Source organism: Salmo salar, chromosome 07, assembly GCF_965601325.2.
Source record: "Salmo salar chromosome 07, fSalSal1, whole genome shotgun sequence".
NCBI classification, from domain to species: Eukaryota; Metazoa; Chordata; class Actinopteri; order Salmoniformes; family Salmonidae; genus Salmo; species Salmo salar.
The window spans coordinates 46,028,595-46,049,506 of record NC_138297.1 but is presented as its reverse complement, the minus strand read 5'-3'; the positions used below and the strand labels follow the sequence as shown (position 1 = coordinate 46,049,506).

The 20,912-nt window shown below is 41.2% G+C and overlaps 1 long non-coding RNA gene across 2 annotated transcripts in view; it reads right to left on the bottom strand.

Moving 5' to 3' along the window:
* Positions 1 to 2,652: 2,652 nt before the first annotated feature.
* The window catches only part of LOC123743830 (uncharacterized), a 37,134-nt gene continuing 18,874 nt past the window's right edge, over positions 2,653 to 20,912 (bottom strand). Inside the window, exons 4-6 of one of the 2 annotated variants that reach the window (XR_014392925.1) lie at positions 19,464 to 19,635; positions 8,778 to 8,887; positions 2,653 to 5,647 (exon numbers count right to left, since the gene is read on the bottom strand). This is a non-coding gene — a long non-coding RNA (uncharacterized LOC123743830). Of the gene's footprint in view, positions 5,648 to 8,777; positions 8,888 to 15,292; positions 19,636 to 20,912 lie in introns of those variants that run through there. The other variant, XR_014392926.1, reaches the window with a different exon arrangement.

Genomic DNA, 20,912 nt, shown 5'->3' with positions numbered 1-20,912 from the left:
CTCTGATTAACCCCTCGTTCCATGTGTCTCTCCTCAGGCCGGTGGTGGCTGGTTCGCTCCAGGAATCTGAGGTGCGGGAGGTTCCTCCGCCCCCTCTGGATATCGAGGGGGCCCCGGCGTACTCCGTTCATCCATCCTGGATTCGAGGTGTCGGGCGGGGGGCCTTCAGTACCTCGTGGAGTGGGAGGGGTACGGTCCGGAGGAGAGGAGGAGAGGTGCTGGGTCCCGGTTGCGGATATTCTGGACCCCGAACTGCCACGGGAGTTTCACAGTGCCGGCCGGATCGCCCTGCGCCTCGCCCTCCGGGTCGACTCCGGGGCCGGTGTCGGCGCGCCACTGAAGCCGCGCGTCAAGGGGGGGTATTGTCACGACTTCCACCGAAGTCGGGCTCCTCTCCTTTTTCGGGTGGTGTTCGGCGATCGACGTCACCAGCTTTCTAGCCATCGCCGCTCCATTTTTCATATTTCTATTTGTTTTGTCTTGTTTCCATACACACCTGGTTTTCATTATCTAATCACACTGCATGTATTTAGTCCTCTGTTCCCCTCCATGTCTTTATGTGTAATTGTTTATTGTTATGTGCGATGTTCACGTGCTATACTTTTGTACATGTTCCGTGTTTTCTTTTGGGCACTTTGATGTCATTTTGTGCCTATTTCTTGACCGGAATAAAAGTGCATCTGTTAAATCTACTGTGCTCTCCTGCACCTGACTTCGCCTCCCGTACACAGCCGTAACAGTGAAGTAAGGATGAAAACTGTATAAAAGGTGTGTGCCGAGGCTGGAAAGTCAGTAGGTCCATGGGCCAGCTCGGCTTGTTACTTTGTAATGAAGTCTATTGGAATTCACAAGTCCCGGTATCTGAAAAATATTTTTGAGTGAATATTTCCACGACACTTATAACTTGTTTACGCCCATCTTAACTTGGTTTCCCCTCCTCTTATTGGCACAGACTTCAGGGCATAGATTATATTGGTGGCGTAACCATAGCAATGATTTATTTTTTTAAATACAGACATACACTCCTAATGCAGGTGCATGTCTAATGCTGCCTATAGGGTTGGGTAATGGCTTCAGAGTGCATGTCTAATGGTCCTCATTGGATTGGGTAATGGCTTCCCTTAGGCATAATGACCCAGACACACATAATGTTTTTTCCTTTTAAGTCTATATTGATTCTGCTTACTACTTCTAAGATGCATAACACATGGACTGGAAAATCCCCTATAGTCTAAGGGAAACTAATACACATATTTGTCTCTAGACACGCTAGTGTGGTCCTACTCCATCTACATATACATTCATTTCTGGAGTTGATCAATGTAACATATGCTCACAGAAGGAGAATAAAATTAGCTTCATGACAATTGTGTTAGACAACTGTACTGTGTGCTAGCTATTATCCAAGTTGAACTAGAACCAGACAAATCAGGATTTGAGGAAGGGGAGTATGAAATGTGGCAATATATAATAGATAAGCTTGCCAAGAAAACTCTGCAGAAAAGAGAATACAGAACTAAACCAGATGTTCCTTGCCTATATAAGCTAAAATGGATGTGTCTAAGAAAGTCCAGAAAAGGTCTCACCTGCGCAGGTCATTACTGAATAAACCCTGGGTGAACGCTTAACAGTTTTTCGATTACTCTAGCTAATTTTTTACAACACTGCAACCCATCAGTCTGTATCAATCACCCATACTAATGAATGGCTCTTCAGACAAAATAATAGCAATACACCACACTCTGCCAGTTCATTTAACATTTCCATGAGGTTTAATACCATTCAGAAAATGTACAAATGAAACCAGTGTTCCTTGGAAGTTGGAGAAGGATCGAGACAGAGAGAAGCCACAGAGCAGAACAGTGCAAGGCCCTTACTTCACTCTCTCTCCCTGTTACAGGAAACAGATATGTAGGAGTGAAGGGCTTAAGTGTGTGTGTGAGACAGACACTGCCTGATCAGCGGTCCTCTCCAGCAGGAAGTGCAGTGGTCGACCTCTTCCATTGTTTTGTACTGAATCGTCGAAAACTTGCCTTTCCTCTTGCTCTCCTTCTAGATCACCTTCTCAACCTCTTTCTTCTTCCCACTCCCCTTACCACCCCTACTCTGGGCCTACCTACTTTACTCTGGGTGGGGGTGTGTGTGTGAGAGATCAGTGTGTATCCGTCTAGACCAGCGTGTCAAATCTATGGCCTGCGGCCCAGATCCATCCCGCGAGCCCCTTCAGTCCGTCCCACGGGAGGTTTGAATAATGTAAAGAAAAATAAACATTCAGGGATAAACTCATTATACATTTAAATTGACTAAAGTGAAATCAAAACTGTGTATAAATGATAATGAACCTACATTTATAGTCTCTTCACTCTTTCCAGTTTGCACACAGTCATCGCAAAAAAATCTAGACAGTCTTTGAGCATAGAACATTCCAAAAGTGTTTTAAAAACAATTTATTTTCAAATGTTGATGGCGAGGAAATATAATACATTTTAAGTGCGATCCTCCAGACCTCGGTGGAGAACGAATGTGGCCCACGTGGCAAAATGTATTTGGCACCTCTGGTCCAGACCGTTACTCATGATCAACTCCTACTAGAAAGAGGAAATACACATTTTCCAAATGGGCCTTTTCAACTGCTGTAATGGGTGCGTGTTGGTGGCAGGGAAGTCAGGCGCAGGAGAACGAACTTGGTAAAACGGAGTTGTTTAATAAATGCTGATAAAACTCCAAAAACCAAAATGTACAAAATAACAAAAGTGGGTACAAAACCTGTCGCACACCAACATAATACATGCACATCACGCGGTTCCCAACATAAGTGCATGTCTAATATTATTTGATTAGTACAAAAATATCTTCTTACTACAGATACATGGCTTGTGGTGCCTATATTAATTAACTAAGGTACACATTTCAGCTTACGTTTTCTTTTTACATGTCTAGTGATTAACTCCATGTTGATCCAGCTCTGTACATTCACCTGGGCTCAGCCTTTATTCTGCTTACATATGTCTATTAAGTAACCCTATGTTGATTCTGCTCATTATTTCTGGAAGAACAGTCTAGGTACTGGAAAATCCCCATAGTACTGGAAATTCTCCAACAAAGCCAGGGTGAAGTCTGGACTGAAGTTCACCTCCAGGATCTGAAACTTCATCACACGTTCACCTGATCCAGGAACAGATCATAGAGGGTTAGATCATACACTGGATGTTATTAGCAGGGGTTAATAATGGATGACATTTAAATGGAACTTATTATATAATACAACTAAAATGAGGTTTATGAGAAATTAAGAAATACAAACTAAGTGTGAGAAATTTGATTAAGTATATGGGCTTTAGTATACAATGGTAAGACTCTGCAATGTATCACTATTGATTTATAGATGAACAGTGCCATTGTACCCATCCCCTGGGGGAAACTATCACTACAGGAAACTCCCACTAAGATACATAGCAGTTTTCCTGCACACTGAGGTGCTCGCAGATTAGTGAAACTAAATCGCTTTAGGATCAGTATCTGTGTTATATATCACTAATCACCTGTTAAACCATTCAATCTACCTATGACAGATTTGAGATTACAACATATGCTATTTAACAGACACTTTTATCCAAAGCGACTTAGTCAGGCGTACATACCTTTTACGCGTGGCCCCAGCAGAAGTCGAACCCATAACCCTTGGCATTCCAAGCGCCATGTTCTACGAACGGAACCACACAGGACCACATTTGAAATAACAGAAGGTAACTAACCAACTGCACTCTCACCCTCCTAGCCTGCTAGGTCGTAAATTCTTTATGTCCACAAAACTTTACGCAGCTACTGCTGGTCCTCCGCTACTCCCCCTCCTGACATTAGGAGTAACCATCAAAAAGCAGAATTTGGTATCCTAGGTGACCTTTCTGAGGCTAAGGCCGACAGCTGTAATTCAGCTATAAACACTTTCAAATGATAGTTTACTCTGGCCCAGAGGGTGGAGATGTGTTGACCAGGGCCTAAGCAATTGGAGAGCTTATAGAGATAAGATGAGTATATAATGAGAGGTTTGTCCTTCAGTTCTTCAGCAGATTGGTACAGACCTTCCGAGGGACATGTATCTCCACATGCATGTGAGAGTCTATTAAAAAAAAATTAAATATAAAAACTTGTTTGCTTTATCCTTTTATCCAGCATTTTCCACACCTTGAAAAAACATATTACTCTCAACAAGACCAGTAGCCATACATGAGTTTTAGGTCTGTAAATGTAGGGACCAAAAAATACAGAGTAACAACCTTAAGCCTACACACATCTTACAGTTTTATGCAGCTGCTGCTGGTCCTCTGCTGCTCCCCCTCCTTTCCTTACAATGGCAGTACCATCTATCACAGTTACCATGTATACACAGTGGGAACAGGAGGACAGCTGGTCTGGCCTTGAACTGGCTAGTCTCAGAAACAATAGATCAAATCAAATGCATTTGTCACATGCACCGACCTTACCTTGAAATGCTTACTAACAAGGCCTCATTTATCAATCCTGCGTAAGCACAAATCTGTGTGTAAACCATGCGTGGGATCATTTCCACGCAAAGTGTGAGATTATCAATAAGAACGTGGACAATAACAGTTAGCCTATCTATTGTTTCTGAGACGGTAGCCAGTTCAAGGCCAGACTAGCTGTCCTCCTGTTCTCACAGTGTATACAGTTAGCCCATCTTGTGAATGTGTGAGGAACTCAGTGAGGAATGTAGAGCTCTCACACGTACACACACGGGGAGGTACACAAACGTACACACAAACGTATGCATTAATACACCCAGGCCTCACCTCTGTCCCCAGTGCCCCACTTGAGCATTGGGTCTACAGCGTAGATGGCCCGGGAGGGGTAGGCACACAAACGAGGCTGTCTGGAAGAGCTCTGCAAATGCCTTGAACAACTCTCTCAAATCAAATCACATTTTATTTGTCACATACACATGGTTAGCAGATGTTAATGCGAGTGTAGCGAAATGCTTGTGCTTCTAGTTCCAACCATCCAGTAATATCTAACAAGTAATCTAACAATTTCACAACAACTACCTTATGCACACAAGTGTAAATGAATGAATAAGAATATGTACATAAAAATATATATGGATGAGCGATGGCCGAACGGCATAGGCAAGATACAGTAGATGGTATAGGGTACAGTATATACATATGAGTAGTGTAGGGTATGTAAACATTATATAAAGTGGCATAGTTTAAAGTGACTAGTGATACATTTATTACATACATTTTTAATTATTAAGTGGCTAGAGATTTGAGTCAGTATGTTGGCAGCAGCCACTCAATGTTAGTGATGGCTGTTTAACAGTCTGATGGCCTTGAGATAGAAGCTGTTTTTCAGTCTCTTGGTCCCAGTTTTAATGTACCTGTACTGACCTCGCCTTCTGGATGGTAACGGGGTGAACAGGCTGTGGCTCGGGTGGTTGTTGTCCTTGATGATCTTTTTAGCCTTCCTGTGACATTGGGTGGTGTAGGTGTCCTGGAGGGCAGGTAGTTTGCCCCCGGTGATGCGTTGTGCAGACCTCACTACCCTCTGGAGAGCCTTACGGTTATGGGCAGAGCAGTTGCCGTACCAGGCGGTGATACAGCCCGACAGGATGCTCTCGATTGTGCATCTGTAAAAGTGTGTGAGTGTTTTTGGTGACAAGCCAAATTTCTTTAGCCTCCTGAGGTTGAAGAGGCGCTGTTGCGCCTTCTTCACCACGCTTTTTCTGTGGGTGGACCTTAAAAACAGACAAGATGTTAAGTGGTCTTCCAGTTTCGAGCAGTCGTCTGAGGTGAGTGAGTACTTTAGAGTTAATATTCCGAAAATTATGTATGAAGAAGACTAATCATTGAAAATTGGCTTCACATGACAAATAGTAGAAAAAAACATATTGCAAAAATAATTTAAGGCCTCATTTGTACACAGGCCAAGAATAAAACAAGAACAAAATAAACCTAATGTACCACACATACACATGACAAAACTGGACTTAATGAAATGTACCCAACTGCAATATAATCAGGGGAGAGACAAATCTCCAGCCACGATCACCACACAGGTTTAGAACAGCCAAATCTTTTGCCGCAAGCTGCAGATTCTTTGCCTTATAGGACAGTGCATCATGGACAATCGCAATTGGGTAAAGAGATTTTGTAACTCTGTAACCTTAAATTAAGTGAAACATTTCCTATTTGCTTTTTTTATGTATGAAAAACAGTGTGTGTATATACTGGCATTTTTGATACACAATGTTCAATTGATAACACATAATGGAACTTACAGAAGATAGGTGTAAGACTATGACCGGTGTAAAACGCACAGAAAACACAGGGGCCTAAAAGATAAACATAGACACAATTGAGATGCGAATGTGGATAATTAAAATAAGCTTCAATCAGCCCATGGATCCATTTCCAACTGGCATGTCTATTGGTACAATATAACATCAACATTTGCACAAACTGAGAGTTTGACTGTGTGATATTAGGTTGCTTCTTGTGTAAATATTTTCCGTCTGGATTTTAATGATTTGTATGTCTACCGTTAAAAGTTGGGTGTCACTTAGAAATGTCCATGTTTTTGAAAGAAAAGCACATTTTTTGTCCATTTTTAATTTTTAATCTTTAATAAAAATATATCCTTGGAGAGCTCTTTGGTCTTGGCCATGGTGGAGAGTTTGGAATCTGATTGATTGATTGCTTCTGTGGACATGTGTCTTTTTTACAGGTAACAGGCTGCGGTTAGGATCACTCCCTTTAAGAGTGTGCTCCTAATCTCAGCTCGTTACCTGTATAAAATACACCTGGGAGCCAGAAATCTTTCTGATTGAGAGGGGGTCAAATACTTATTTCCCTCATTAAAATGCAAATCAATTTATAACATTTTTGACATGCGTTTTTCTGGATATTTTTGTTGTTATTCTGTCTCTCACTGTTCAAATAAACCTACCATTAAAATTATAGACTTATCCTTTCTTTATCAGTGGGCAAACGTACAAAATCAGCAGGGGATCAAATACTTTTTTCCCCCACTGTACATTTTATGTTTAGGTTTTCAATATATCAAACTGTTTCTGCAAATTCGGCATATTGCTTGTTTAAAAAATACAAGTAATATGATTATTGTGTCAGATGTTTGTATAGATAGTACATTTTATGTTTAGGTTTTTAATATATCACAAACTGTTTCTGCATATTCATGAAATGTTAAATAAGTGTCTCATGAAGCCAATACTAAAGGACCAATTGACAAAAGTTTACATAGTTCAAATGGATAAAAAATAACTTTTGTATCTAATAGTACATCAAGTGTACTTCATAAGAGGGGAGAACTGAACTTCGTGCCCCCCCCCCTCCTCCCCCCCCCCCCCGATTATATCTGACCTTTTGTACTTCGTTTTTACTGTTTTATTTCAATTATTTCAACTAAATAAATACATTTCAATTATTTTTGTACTTCGTTTTTACTGTTTTATTTCAATTATTTGAAATGTTAAAGTATCTCATGAAGCCAATACTAAAGGACAAATTGACAAAAGTCTACATAGTTCAAAAAATTCAAAAAATTTACTTTTGAATCTAATAGTACATCAAGTGTACTTCATAAGAGGGGAGAACTGAACTTCGTGCACCCCCCCCGATTATATCTGACCTTTTGTACTTAGTTTTTACTGTTTTATTTCAATTTTATTTCAAATGAGGCCTTAAATTATTTTTGCAATATGTTTTTTTCTACTATTTGTCATGTGAAGACAATTTTCAGGTTTATTTCGTTCTTGTTTTATTCTTGGCCTGTGTACAAATGAGGCCTTAAATTATTTTTGCAATATGTTTTTTTCTACTATTTGTCATGTGAAGCCAATTTTCAATGATTAGTCTTCTTCATACATAATTTTCGGAATATTAACACTAAAATACTCACTCACCTCAGACGACTGCTCGAACCTGGAAGACCACTTAACATCTTGTCTGTTTTTAAGATTCCTTTTCTAAAAGCTTTAACTAGAGCAAGGTATTGTGTTTAATTTGAAAACAGCATAACAGTTTGTAAAAGCAGAATATTTCAAGTCATCCCACCCCCTGTCACGTCCTGACCAGTATAAGGGGTTATTTGTTATTGTAGTTTGGTCAGGACGTGGCAGGGGTATGTTTGTTTAGAGTGTTTCGGGGTTTGTTGGGCTATGTTCTTATTTAAGAGGGGGGTTTGTTTAGAGTGTTTCGGGGTTTGTTGGGTTATGTTCTTGTTAGTCTATTTCTATGTTAGTTCTAGTATGTCTATTTCTATGTGGTGTTTGTTGGGTTGACCTTCAATTGGAAGCAGCTGCTCCTAGTTGCTTCGAATTGAAGGTCCTATTTAAGAGGGGTGTTTTTCTATGGGATTTTGTGGGTAGTTGTTTCATGTATAGCTGTATGCCTTACAGGACTGTTTGTCGTCATTGTTTTTGTATATGTTTGTTTTGGTTTTCCTTCTTTCTGCCAAATAAAAAGAAGATGAGTATACACATTCCCGCTGCGTTTTGGTCCAATCCATACAACACCCCCCTAACCTTTGAACAATGAGTTGTTGTTAAAATTTTAACAAACTGTATACATGTAGACCCCAACTATTAAGAGTGTAATTGTCTAGCACTTTTGCCTATGATTGTCTAAGCTCACAGACATTTGTTGTTACAGCCTGAATTCAAAATGGATTTTCTTTCTCACCCATCTACACACAATACCCCATAATGATAAAGTGAAAACATGTTTTTAGAAAGTTACCTTAGCTTTCTTGGGAACTGGAACAATGGTGGCCCTCTTGAAGCATGTGGGAACAGCAGACTGCGATAACGATTGATTGAAAATGTCCGTAAACACACCAGCCAGCTGGTCTGAGGGAGAGGAGAGAAGGGGGAGAGGTGAAGCGTGAGAAGGGGGTAGAGAGAGAAAGATAAGAGAGAGAGAGAGAGGTGGAGATAAAGGATAGAGGGACAGAGAGAAAGAGATAGAGGATGGGAGTAGAGAGAAAACGATAACTGTATTATGTACAGTGTTGGGGGTAACGGATTAAAGTTTCAAGTTTTATTAATCGTATGTACGGGATACACATTGTCTACACAGTCCAACTAAATGCTTACTTGCAGGTTCCTTCTTTACAATGCAACGATAAGAAATAATAAAAGAAAAGAGTACAAACATAAAGTAAATGGCAGTAGAATAGAATAAACATTTTAGTATAAGTATAATACCGGAAGGCACAATTTATAGTCCGATATTTATACGTGTTTTGGGGAAGGGGGAGATTGGGGGCAAGTGTTTGAAAAAGTAAGGTGTTACGTATTCAGATTACTTTTATGATTAACGGAGTAAAGTAACTTTTTCAAATTGGGTAATATTATTACAGTTACTTTGTCAAACAACGCGTGTGTTACTTTCAGAATCATATCTGTACCGGGAGCGTGTTTCCATGATCCGGTCTTGACTTGTTTCCTCATTTAGTTCTCCAGCGAGCGGAGAAAGGCTGTTTGGAGAAATGCAATGACAGCTGCATTAAGAACACCTTCCTAATATTGAGGTTTGGGGCACTTCCCCCTTTTGCCCTCAGAACAGCCTCAATTCGTTGGGGCATGGACTCTACAAGGTGTTGAAAGCGTTCCATAGGGATGCTGGCCCATGTTGCTGGCCCATGCTTCCCACAGTTGTGTCAAGTTGGCTGGATGTCCATTGGGTGGTGGACCATTCTTGATACACACAGGAAACTGTTGAGCGTGAAAAACCCCAAAGTGTTGTAGTTCTTGACGCACTCAAACCAGTGCTCCCGGCACCTACTACCATACCCCATTCAAAGGCACTGAAATCTTTTGTCTTGCCCATTCACCCTCAATGGCACACATACACAATCCATCTTAATTGCCTCAATGCTTAATAATCCTTCTTTAACAGGTCTCTTAACCAGACTCCTCCCCTTCATCTACACTGATTGAAGTGGATTTAACAAATGACATCAATAAGGGATCATAGCTTTCAGCTGGACTCACCTGGTCAGTCTGTCATGGAAAGAGCATGTGTTCTTAAATGTTTCGTATGCTCATTGAATATGCTTGTGTGACTTACGTTATGCTATTCAGCTGAAGCATCCAGTTGGGTGAATAAATCAGATTGTCACGACTTCCACCGAAGTCGGTCCCTCTCCTTGTTCGGGCGGCGTTCGGCGGTCGACGTCACCGGTCTTCTAGCCATCGCCGATACACTTTTAATTTTCCATTTGTTTTGTCTTGTTTTCCCACACACCTGGTTTACATTTTTCTCATTACTTGTCATGTATTTATCCCTCTGTTCCCCCCAAGTCTGTGTGTGAAATTGTTCATTGTTGTGGTCGGCACGCTTCTGGCTGGTTTGCGCCAGGTTTGTTTTATTACCCGTGCGTTGTGGCATCCTGTACTTTGTACTTGGGTTTTGTACTTTGTGCTACCTCATTTGTTCGTTGGGCATTTGTTTTGTGACGCGGTTGCGTTCTGTGCCCCTATTGCCTACTAAAGTGCTTTGTCCACTCATCTCTGCTCTTCTGCGCCTGACTCCTATGCACCAGCTACACTCACCCTTTGACACAGATAGCATATTCCGGGTCTCCGGTCACAGGGGGTACACTTCCCCAAACATGCTCACTAATATGCAGCAACCCTTCTCTTCTTGTACTATGACTTTACACATCAAAACATCCCAAAGGCTTAAAGCCTCAATCCACTTAAACTTAAATCACACTAAAGCAAAAATGTACAATCTATCAGTAAATATGGCTAATTAAGCATCCCATATATAGCATAGCGTTTGTAGATTAGCACAGGAAAGCAGCACCACAGATGAAAGGGGAAACTAGTGATCATCAAACCTGAGTTAGCAGTACTGCATAGTGACTGTGGTGGTTAATTTCTTTACTATCAAATGAGGAGAGACAAACTTATCACACAAGTCACAGTTATACTTAAACTAAATCGTTAATTGTGAGAGCTTTGCAATAGCGATGGCTGGTCGACGAATCACCGTCTCTGATGATCGCCAACACAAAGGCTACTGAGATCTTTTATAGCAAAGATCCACCTCCTAGTCGACATAACAAACCACAGATGTTTGAAACGGGTCACAAGGTGAGACTTTTTAAATGAGAAAGGATGATCCCGTAGCCAGATAGCATTCACTGTAAATTATCGTTCAGTTTGGCCCCTAAGACGAGGTTCCGATCTCGTTCCTGGTACACATAAAACAAAAAAAACAATGGCATAAATCAATTGTCAACTCCAGATACTCCCATCTCAAGTAATACCCCTTCTTGACCACACTCCTGGACAAGCTCACTGAGGGGAGTGAGCCTCTAGGTCATACACTATCCCAGGATAAGTATAACATCGGATATGACATACAATGGTTCCAGACACTACAACACACATCCCCCAATGCCAAAGGAGGGAGTGACTGGCGCACAGACATTGTGGAGACAAGTAATTGGTTCCTCATTAATCACGCCATCCCTTCACATGGTTTAAGAATAGGTAAAGACAAATTCACATATGAAGACAATGTTCCCTCCTGTCCTCTTCCCTTTCTGATATTCTGCATAGCACCAGGGACATGTGAAAGACAAGCCTGACCTCTCCCCTCTCTGGGCCCCAGGTGACTGAGCCCCAGCTGAGGGAAGAAGTGCAACTGCCAACACCAGAGTCCCAAGGGATACATTCTAATAACAAGTATATCACATAAGCATATTATGCAGATAAGACATCTTATGTTACACAACTAATTCTGATTCTTCCGCAACATGACGCGATACACTCACTACATACACTGCTGCTACTGTCTATGATCTATCCTGATGCCTAGTCACTTTACCCCTACCTATACAGTACCTCAGGAACGTATTTAGACTTTAAAAATATAAAATAAAACAAATTCCTCAGCAATTTTCACACAATACCCCATAATGACAAAGCAAAAACATGTTTTTAGAATTTTTGCAAATGTATTAAAAATAGAAAACAGAAATACCTTATTTACATAAGTATTCAGACCCTTTGCTATGAGACTTGAAATTGAGCTCAGGTGCATTCTGATTCCATTGATCATCCTTGAGATGTTTCTATGACATGATTGGAGTCCACCTGTGGTAAATTCAATTGATTGGACATGATTTGGAAAGGCACACAAATGTCTGAAGATGGTCATAACACTTCTAAGTGCATGTCAGAGCAGAGCAAAAACAAAGCCTTGAGGTCGAAGGAATTGTCGGTAGATGATCCGAGACAGGATTGTGTCGAGGCACAGGTCTGGGGAAGGGTACCAAAACATTTCTACAGCATTGAAGGTCTCCAAGAACACAGTGGCCTCCATCATTCTTAAATGGAAGACGTTTGGAACCACCAAGACTCTTCCTAGAGCTGGCCGCCCGTCCAAACTGAGCAATCGGGGGAGAAGGGCCATGGTCAGGGAGGTGACCTAGAACCCGATGGTCACTCTGACAGAGCTCTAGAGTTCCTCCGTGGAGATGGGAGAAACTTCCAGAAGGACAACCATCTCTGCAGCACTCCACCAATCAGGCCTTTATGGTAGTGGCCAGATGGAAGCCACTCCTCTGTAAAAGGCACATGACAGCCCACTTGGAGTTTGCCAAAAGGCACCCAAAGGACTCTCAGACCGTAAGAAACAAGATTCTTTGGTCTGATGAAACAAAGATTCAACTCTTTGGCCTGAATGCCAAGCATCACGTCTGGAGGAAACCTAGCACCATCCCTACGGTGAACCATGGTGGTTGAAGCATCATGCTGTGGGGATGTTTTTCAGCGGCAGGGACTGGAAGACTAGTCAGGATCGAGGCAAAGATGAACAGAGCAAAATACAGAGATATCAGGACCTCAGACTGGGGCGCAGGTTCACCTTCCAACAGGACAATGACCCTAAGCACACAGCCAAGACAATGCAGGAGTGGCTTCAGGACAAGTCTCAATGTCCTTGAGGTATCAGGTTTGAATTTAAGACCCAGATGCAGACTGTTGGAGTAACAATGTTTACTATGGCAACAGGGCCGGCAAACGACAGGTCAAGGCAGGCAGGTGTCGATAACCAGAATAGTGGGCGAAAGGTACAGGACGGCAGGCAGGCTCAGGGTCGGGTCAGGCAGAGGTCGGTAATCCAGAGTTGGGGCAAAGGTACAGGATGGCAGGCAGGCTCAGGGTCAGGCAGAGTGGTCAAAACCAGGAGGGCGAGAAAAAGAGAGACTGGGGAGAAGCAGGAGCTGAGACGGAAAAACGCTGGTTGACTTGACAAACAAGACAAACTGGCAACAGACAAACAGAGAACACAAGTATAAATACACAGGGGATAATGGGGAAGATGGGTGACACCTGGAAGGGGGTGGAGACAATCACTAATACAGGTTAGTGGTGCCAGGACAACAACCTCATTCCCTCAACATCAGCAAGACCAAGGAACTGATCGTGGACTATAGGATGCCCCCATCCACATCGATGGGTTTGTTGTGGAGTGGGTCGAGAGCTTTATGTTCCTGGTCATCCACATCACCAAAGACATAACATGGTCCGCACACAACCGAACAGTCATGAAGAGGGCACGGCAGCGCCTTTTTTAACCAAAGTGGCTGAAAGGATTTGGCATGGGCCATCAGATCCTCAAAAGGTTATACAGCTGCACCATCGAGAGTACCTTGACTGGATGCATCACTGATTGGTATGGCAATTGCACCACACTTGACCGCAAAGAGCTACAAAGGACAGCCCAGTACATCACTAGGGCCAAGCTCCCTGCCATCCAGGACCTCTAGATCAGGTGGTATCAGAGGAAGGCCCGAAGAATTGCCAAAGACTCCAGCCACGCAAACCATAGACTTCACTCTGCTACCGTCCGGCAAACGGTACCGGAGCATTGGCTCTCGGACCAACAGGCTCAGAGACAGCTTCTACACCTAAGACTGCTAAATAGCCAGACCGCCAAATAGTAAATTAATGGTACTCAAACTATCTTGCACTGACCCTACGCACAGTCACTAGACTTTACATACACACACAGTCACTCCCACACAAATCCCCCACACATTCAAACACTATATACACATCACACATGCAGACACAAACCCTTTTACACTAATTTGCTGCTGCTACTCTTCTTTATTTTACTCTTACATTATCTATCATGATGCCTAGTCAGTACCATTGATCTGGTACTGGTACTCCCTGTATGTAGCTCCATTCATGTGTATATTGTGTCAGTTTACATTTTATTTTGTATTCTCATTTGTATTTTTTTTACTCCACATCGTTGGGAAATGTTCGTAAACAAGCAGTTCACTGTAAAGTCGACACCAGTTGTATTCGGTGCATGTGATAAATAAAATGGGATTTATTGGTTTCCTATGAAAAGAAAGAAACCCAGAATAGACCAGCATTTTTTGGTGAACGCCAGCATGACTGAAACTTGTTTTCACGACTTCCGCCGAAGTTGGTCCCGCTCCTTGTTCGGGCGGCGTTCGGCCGTCGACGTCACCGACTTCTAGCCATCGCCGATCCACTTTTCATTTTCCATTGGTTTTGTCTTGTCTTCCATCACACATGGTTCCAATTCCATCAATTACATGTTGTGTAATTAACCCTCTGTTCCGCCCATGTCCTTGTCCGTAATTGTTTCTTGTAGTGCTTGTGCACGGTATGCTGGTATTTACCAGGTTTTGTTTGACCCATTTCATGTATTGTTCTGTTGACGGTGGTTTAAGTTTATTAAACGACACCGTTGTAAATCAGTTTTCGCTCTCCTGCGCCTGACTTCTCTGCCGCCAGTACGCACCGCATTACACTTGTACAAACGAAATGTCTTGAGTCAATAAAAGCTGAAATGTCTTGAGTCAATAAGTATTCAACCACTTTGTTATGGCAAGCCTAAAGTTCAGGAGTAAAAATGTGCTTAAGAAGTCATAGTGTTTAATATGATTTTTGAATGACTACCTTATCTCTGTACCCCACACATAATTTACAAGTTAAGCAGTGAATTTCAAAACACATATTTATCCAAAGACCAGCAAGGTTTTCCAATGCCTCGCAAAAAAGGGCACATATTGGTAGATGGGTAAAAATGTAAAAAGCAGACATTGAATAACCATTTGAGCATGGTTTAGTTATTGATTACACTTTGGATGGGGTATCAATACACCCAGTTACTACAAAGATACAGGCGTCCTTCCAAACTCAGTTGCCGGAGAGGAAGGAAACCGCTCAGGGATTTCACTATGAGGCCAATGGTGACTTTAAAACAGTTACAGAGTTTATTGGCTGTGATAGGAGAATTGAGGATGAATCAACAACATTGTAGTTACTCCACAATACTAACCTAATTGACAGTGAAAAGAAGGAAGCATGTACAGAATAAAAGTATTTTTAACATGCATCCTGTTGGCAACAAGGCACTGAAGTAATACTGCAAAAAATGCCCTGAATACAAAGTGTGATGTTTGGGGCAAAACCAATACAACACATTACTGAGTACGACTCTACATATTTCCAAGCATAGTGGTGGCTGCATCATGTTATGGCTATGCTTGTAATCATTAAGGACTTGGGAGTTTGTCAGGATAAAAAAGAAATGGAAGACCTAAGCACAGGCAAAATCCTAGAGGAAAATCTTATTCAGTGTGCTTTCCACCAGGCACTGGGAGATGAATTCACCTTTCAGGAGGACAATAACCTAAAAACACAAGGCCAAATCTACACTGGACTTGCTTACCAAAAAGAGACAATGAATGTTCCTGAGTGGCCTAGTCATAGTTTTGACTTAAATCTACTTGAAAATCTATGGCAAATAATGGGCAAATGTTGCACAATCCAGATAGGGACTTACCTAGAAAGTTATAACCACTGGCAAAATGTGCATCTACAAAGTATTGACTCAGGGGTGTAAATACTTATGTAAATGTGATATTTCTATATTTCTGGTTTTAAAACTATTCTTTAGTCTTTGTAAATGGCAGAATGATAGTGTTCCGACGCACAATTAGATTCGTTTACTGTTATTCAAAGATATATTTAAATTTACTGAAATATCGAATAGAATACTTGCTGGTTGTCAGCTCAAGGTCACGAGGACAATACTGATCGAACTGAGTGGGAAGTGCAACCTAGGTGTGTGTGTGCTTGCTTCCCTGCCTCTCGAGTGCAGACACTTGACGCGTGGTAGGGCGGGTGATAAGAGAATGATCTAATAAAGCTAAATTAATCAATAAACCATGATGAATTATTAGTCATACAGCATGGTTAATGAATAATCAATGTAATGATCAATGTAGTGATCGATTGGTCTGATTAGTTCCAGAAAGTCCAGGAACCACTGGAGAGGGAAAGAAATGTGTGTATGCAATTAGTATAGAGAGCAGGGGACAGATGGTAAAGGGAGTAAAACTTCAAAGGGTTCCTAACCTTGAGGGAAAGGAACAGGCTGAGCTAGATAGTGATAAACTGTGTGTGTGAAGTCAATGGGGGATGCAGGTCACCAACAGTTTGTGTGTAAATGCATGTGCGTAAGTAAGCAAGAACTATAAAATGACTGTTTTGTTATCCTGACATCAGAACATTCTCATGAATAAAGCTACAGAAACTTTTTGCAGAAAGCTGAGTCCTTGCCTAATTATTTAACCCATTGTCTTACAAACCTTGGGCATTAGTCAAGGCAAATTGATTATTGATTATTATCATCAAGATATCAAATTATTCTAACAGCGGGACATTAAAATCAAATCTGATGCATAAATTAGGTGGACAATTTGCACTGTATGTAGTCTACATGTTAATCAATATTTTGCATGCTATGTTTAATTTTCTCTGAATTAATTCAGTTAATTAAATTATTTTTATGGACATTATCTCATGAGATGGGCCTAACATACAGTATCAAGCCTGTTATTTCCCCAATATTCCTATCCCATGAAAACAGACACCATGGACTTCCTCAGGTTAATGACTGGTGAGGTAAGAGTTTTAGCACTGTGTTGGGAAGGGCCTTTTCCTCCACAGCCCAGTGCCTCTCCTCTGACACCTGTGCAGCTGAGATCAAAACACACACAGCTCATTTACAGCCAGTCAGACGACAGTGTGGTATTATGACCCCTTGCTGAGAACCTGTCTTCCTGCCACAGAGTCTGAGGAATAAAAGGGGAGAACAGGGAGGAGAATAGAAGAGAAAGGCTACCATTACATTGGCTGACTCCATAACTCTCTCTCATGGATTGTGTGAATACTGGCTGGATTTTAACCCTACGATACACAGGCAAGGTCAGCCATGTACAGAATCCTGTAGCCTATTAAGTAAAAAACTGGGGTTGGGGAAAACGATAACAAAAACAAAAGCAAACTGACCTCAAGAATGTGAGGTTAGGACTTTTCAACTCGTGAAGAGACATCTTGTATTATTAACTGGTTGTTTGAGCCCTGAATGCTGATTGGCTGGCAGCCGTGGTATATCAGACCGTATATCACAGGCATGACAAAACATTTATAATTGCAATAAGGCACTTTGGAGGTTTGTGGTATATGGCCTATTTTGGGGATCCCGAATGGCGCAGCGGTCGAAGGCACTGCATCTCAGTGCTAGAGACGTCACTCAAGACACCCTGGTTCGAATCCAGGCTGTATCACAACCGGCCGTGATTGGGAGTTCCATAGGGCGGCGCAAAATGGCCCAGCGTAGTCTGGGTTTGGTCGGTGTAGGCTGTCATTGTAAATAAGAATTTGCTCTTAAATGACTTGCCTAGTAAAATAAAGATTCAATTATTATTTATTTTTTAAATACCACGGCTAAGGGCTGTTCTTAGGCACGACGCAACGCAGACCATATACCACACATCCTCGTGCCTTATTGCTTAACTATACATTCTCAACAGGCCTCCACCACTCTTGTCCTTGTAGGCAGCAGTTTCTGCTTGGCTTTCTTCAATAAATATACAATAAGTGTTGTGTTTAAACAGAAAACATGACTGAAGATTCTGTTATCTGTTCTGATCCATTCACCTATTTGAGTCTCTCAAGTATCATCACATAGGAGAACGGAGAAGCCTTGCACAAGCGAGTTACTGAATGAAAGGAACATTAATATTGTACTGTGCTTCCCTCTGGTGGTGTAACTGTGTGTCTCAAATGTGGTCTTTGGCTGGTGGTGGGGGTAAATAATACTACAATTCCCTTCATTGGATGCTGTGTAGTCTGAGAGGACAGGTAAAAACAAAAACATATTTTCTGTATTTATATATTAGTTCAGTGCCATAACAATACAGTAAACATCAGAGGTAAAATAAAACAGTACAACATGAAAATGGACAAAAACTGACATATATAAAAATGTGTAAAAAGACGGCATTTCGACCAATGTTTAAAACGAAGTATAAAGCCAGAGACCTGTAAAGTACATACATTCCTCAATACCCAAAACATTAGCAGTAGTTGAATTTAACTACAAATAACATCTACGGCCACAGATAACTATAAACCCAGTGCAAGGAACTACATCAAACAAAGTGATAACGGCTTTCAAATTTAATTTGATGACGGATATCTATGATTCATTTTATCACCAGTGTTAAAAAACCTGTTACAATTGACACACTTTTTATGTACGGGACAGCAGAATCTCAGAAAACAATAAGTTCAGTCTGGTTTCTCCCCTTTAGCTTTGGTTCTGGCCGCAATAAAAATAGTCAATAAAAAAGACTGTAAACATACAAAATACAATTTACAATACCATCACTATGATGATTCAATCACTATGATGCTCTAACAATGTAAGCAAACAATACTATAAGAGTACGCGAACACCAATCACCCTTAGGTGTCAAGAGTAACAATAACACATGGTATATAAAACATTCTTCAGACTGTTTCAACAACAGCTAACCGAACCTATTATAGGGAGAGAAATCTGATGTTTATTCATTTAAAAACAGATACAAACATCAAATCAAATGTATTTATATAGCCCTTCTTACATCAGCTGATATCTCAAAGTGCTGTACAGAAACCCAGCCTAAAACCCCAAACAGCAAGCAATGCAGGTGTAGAAGCACGGTGGCTAGGAAAAATTCCCTAGAAAGGCCAAAAACCTAGGAAGAAACCTAGAGAGGAACCAGGCTATGAGGGCTGGCCAGTCCTCTTCTGGCTGTGCCGGGTGAAGATTATAACAGAACATGGCCAAGATGTTCAAATGTTCATAAATGACCAGCATGGTCAAACAATAATAAACATATAGAAAAGTAAACTGCATAATGTAGCCTAAATATGGCTTTATAGGCACTGTCTGTAATGCTTCAAGTTTTAAAAAAGTACAGCATATGCATAATGCCAGGTTTGAGGTAAAAGTATTGTCTTTGCCAGTTGCCATCAACTACTTTTCTGTCTCGTGTATCCTGTCAGGGCCGACTGATATGCTTACTAATCTCCTGACCACCGCTCGATCCATTCATCCACAGGAGAGCTATGGTGACTGGCTGTTGGATCAACTCTTCTCCCTTGGCTGGAGGATGAATGGTGACCACGATGGAGGCTTACATTCTGAGAGGAACCTGGATGTTGACCGTGAGGGAGGCTTGCATTCAGAGAGGAACCTAACATGCAAGCATAAGAAAGCAGGTGAGAAATATTCACATTAGCACTGTAGGAAGTAGCCGTCCCCCAGCAAGTGGCTTTCCAAGTGGAGATGAAGGATCAGTAAGGCAACTTTTCAGTTCAAAAGTCTATTCAATCTACACAGGATCCTGGGAACACTGCCTCAGCATATACTTAAAACATGGCTAGAACATGTTCCAACCCAGTCAACACAAGTCACACTTACATAGGTTTCAGTTACCCAACAAGTTGGTATTGACGTTCTCATCGATGAGGCTGATTTTTGTACGCTCTGAACAAGTACATCAACATTTTCCCCAAGCTTATTCTATACTTTATGGGTCGTTCCATTTGATTAGAATCACTTTTTGACTGCACCACTTTTGATTTGAATGAAACTTTCCATACATGTTTGCCCACGGTAGAAGTGGTCAGAAAGTGTCTTTTTGGACCCTAATGACAAAACAGATAGGAGACAGAAGTGCTCCATTTTGACTGATTTTGCATATCCCATTCAGTTTATGCAAAAACTTGTAAACTCTTTATTATTTGTTTTACCTTTAACATCAATTATCAAAAACATGTCAACTCTATTTTTTTCGCTGTATCTTAAACCCTAATTGACATATTCTGAGGTGAATGTGTTGTGCCCACCGTCGGTTGAGACACAGCATACTCTTGCCAATACTTTTTTGTAAGCTTTCAAATTATATCATACTCAACCGTTTACCTTTTCCAGTGATGAAGACATGGATGTATGGTAGGGTATGCAAAATCGTCAACTTTGGGCACCTCTATCTCCTGAATGTTTGGGCTTTTTGGATCAAAAACTCACTTTCTGACATCTTCTACCATGGGCAAATATGTATTGGAAGTTCTGTTCAAATGAAAAGGGGTGTGGTCAAAAAGTGATTGAAATCAAATGGAATTACCCTTATCAATTACATATGGTAATGAATTATGTCACATTCTGTGAGAGTTTCGAAATACACCTGTCTGTCCACCCTTATCACTTTGACTCCCAATTTTACTAAGGTTATATTGACGCAGGCTCACAGGCCTGTGTACAATTGCATGATACATTTGAGTTCACTACCCAGCTCCTATAAATAACATAATACATTTTCATCTAGATGATTCCAATCAGAACACAACATGAAACTGTCTACGTCTGACACTTTTCTAAAAATAAAAATACATATACAACTCTATTTGAAATACTGGGAAATCATTGGTGCAATTGTAAAAGTAGCCTACCATGAGAGGCTAGCATAGC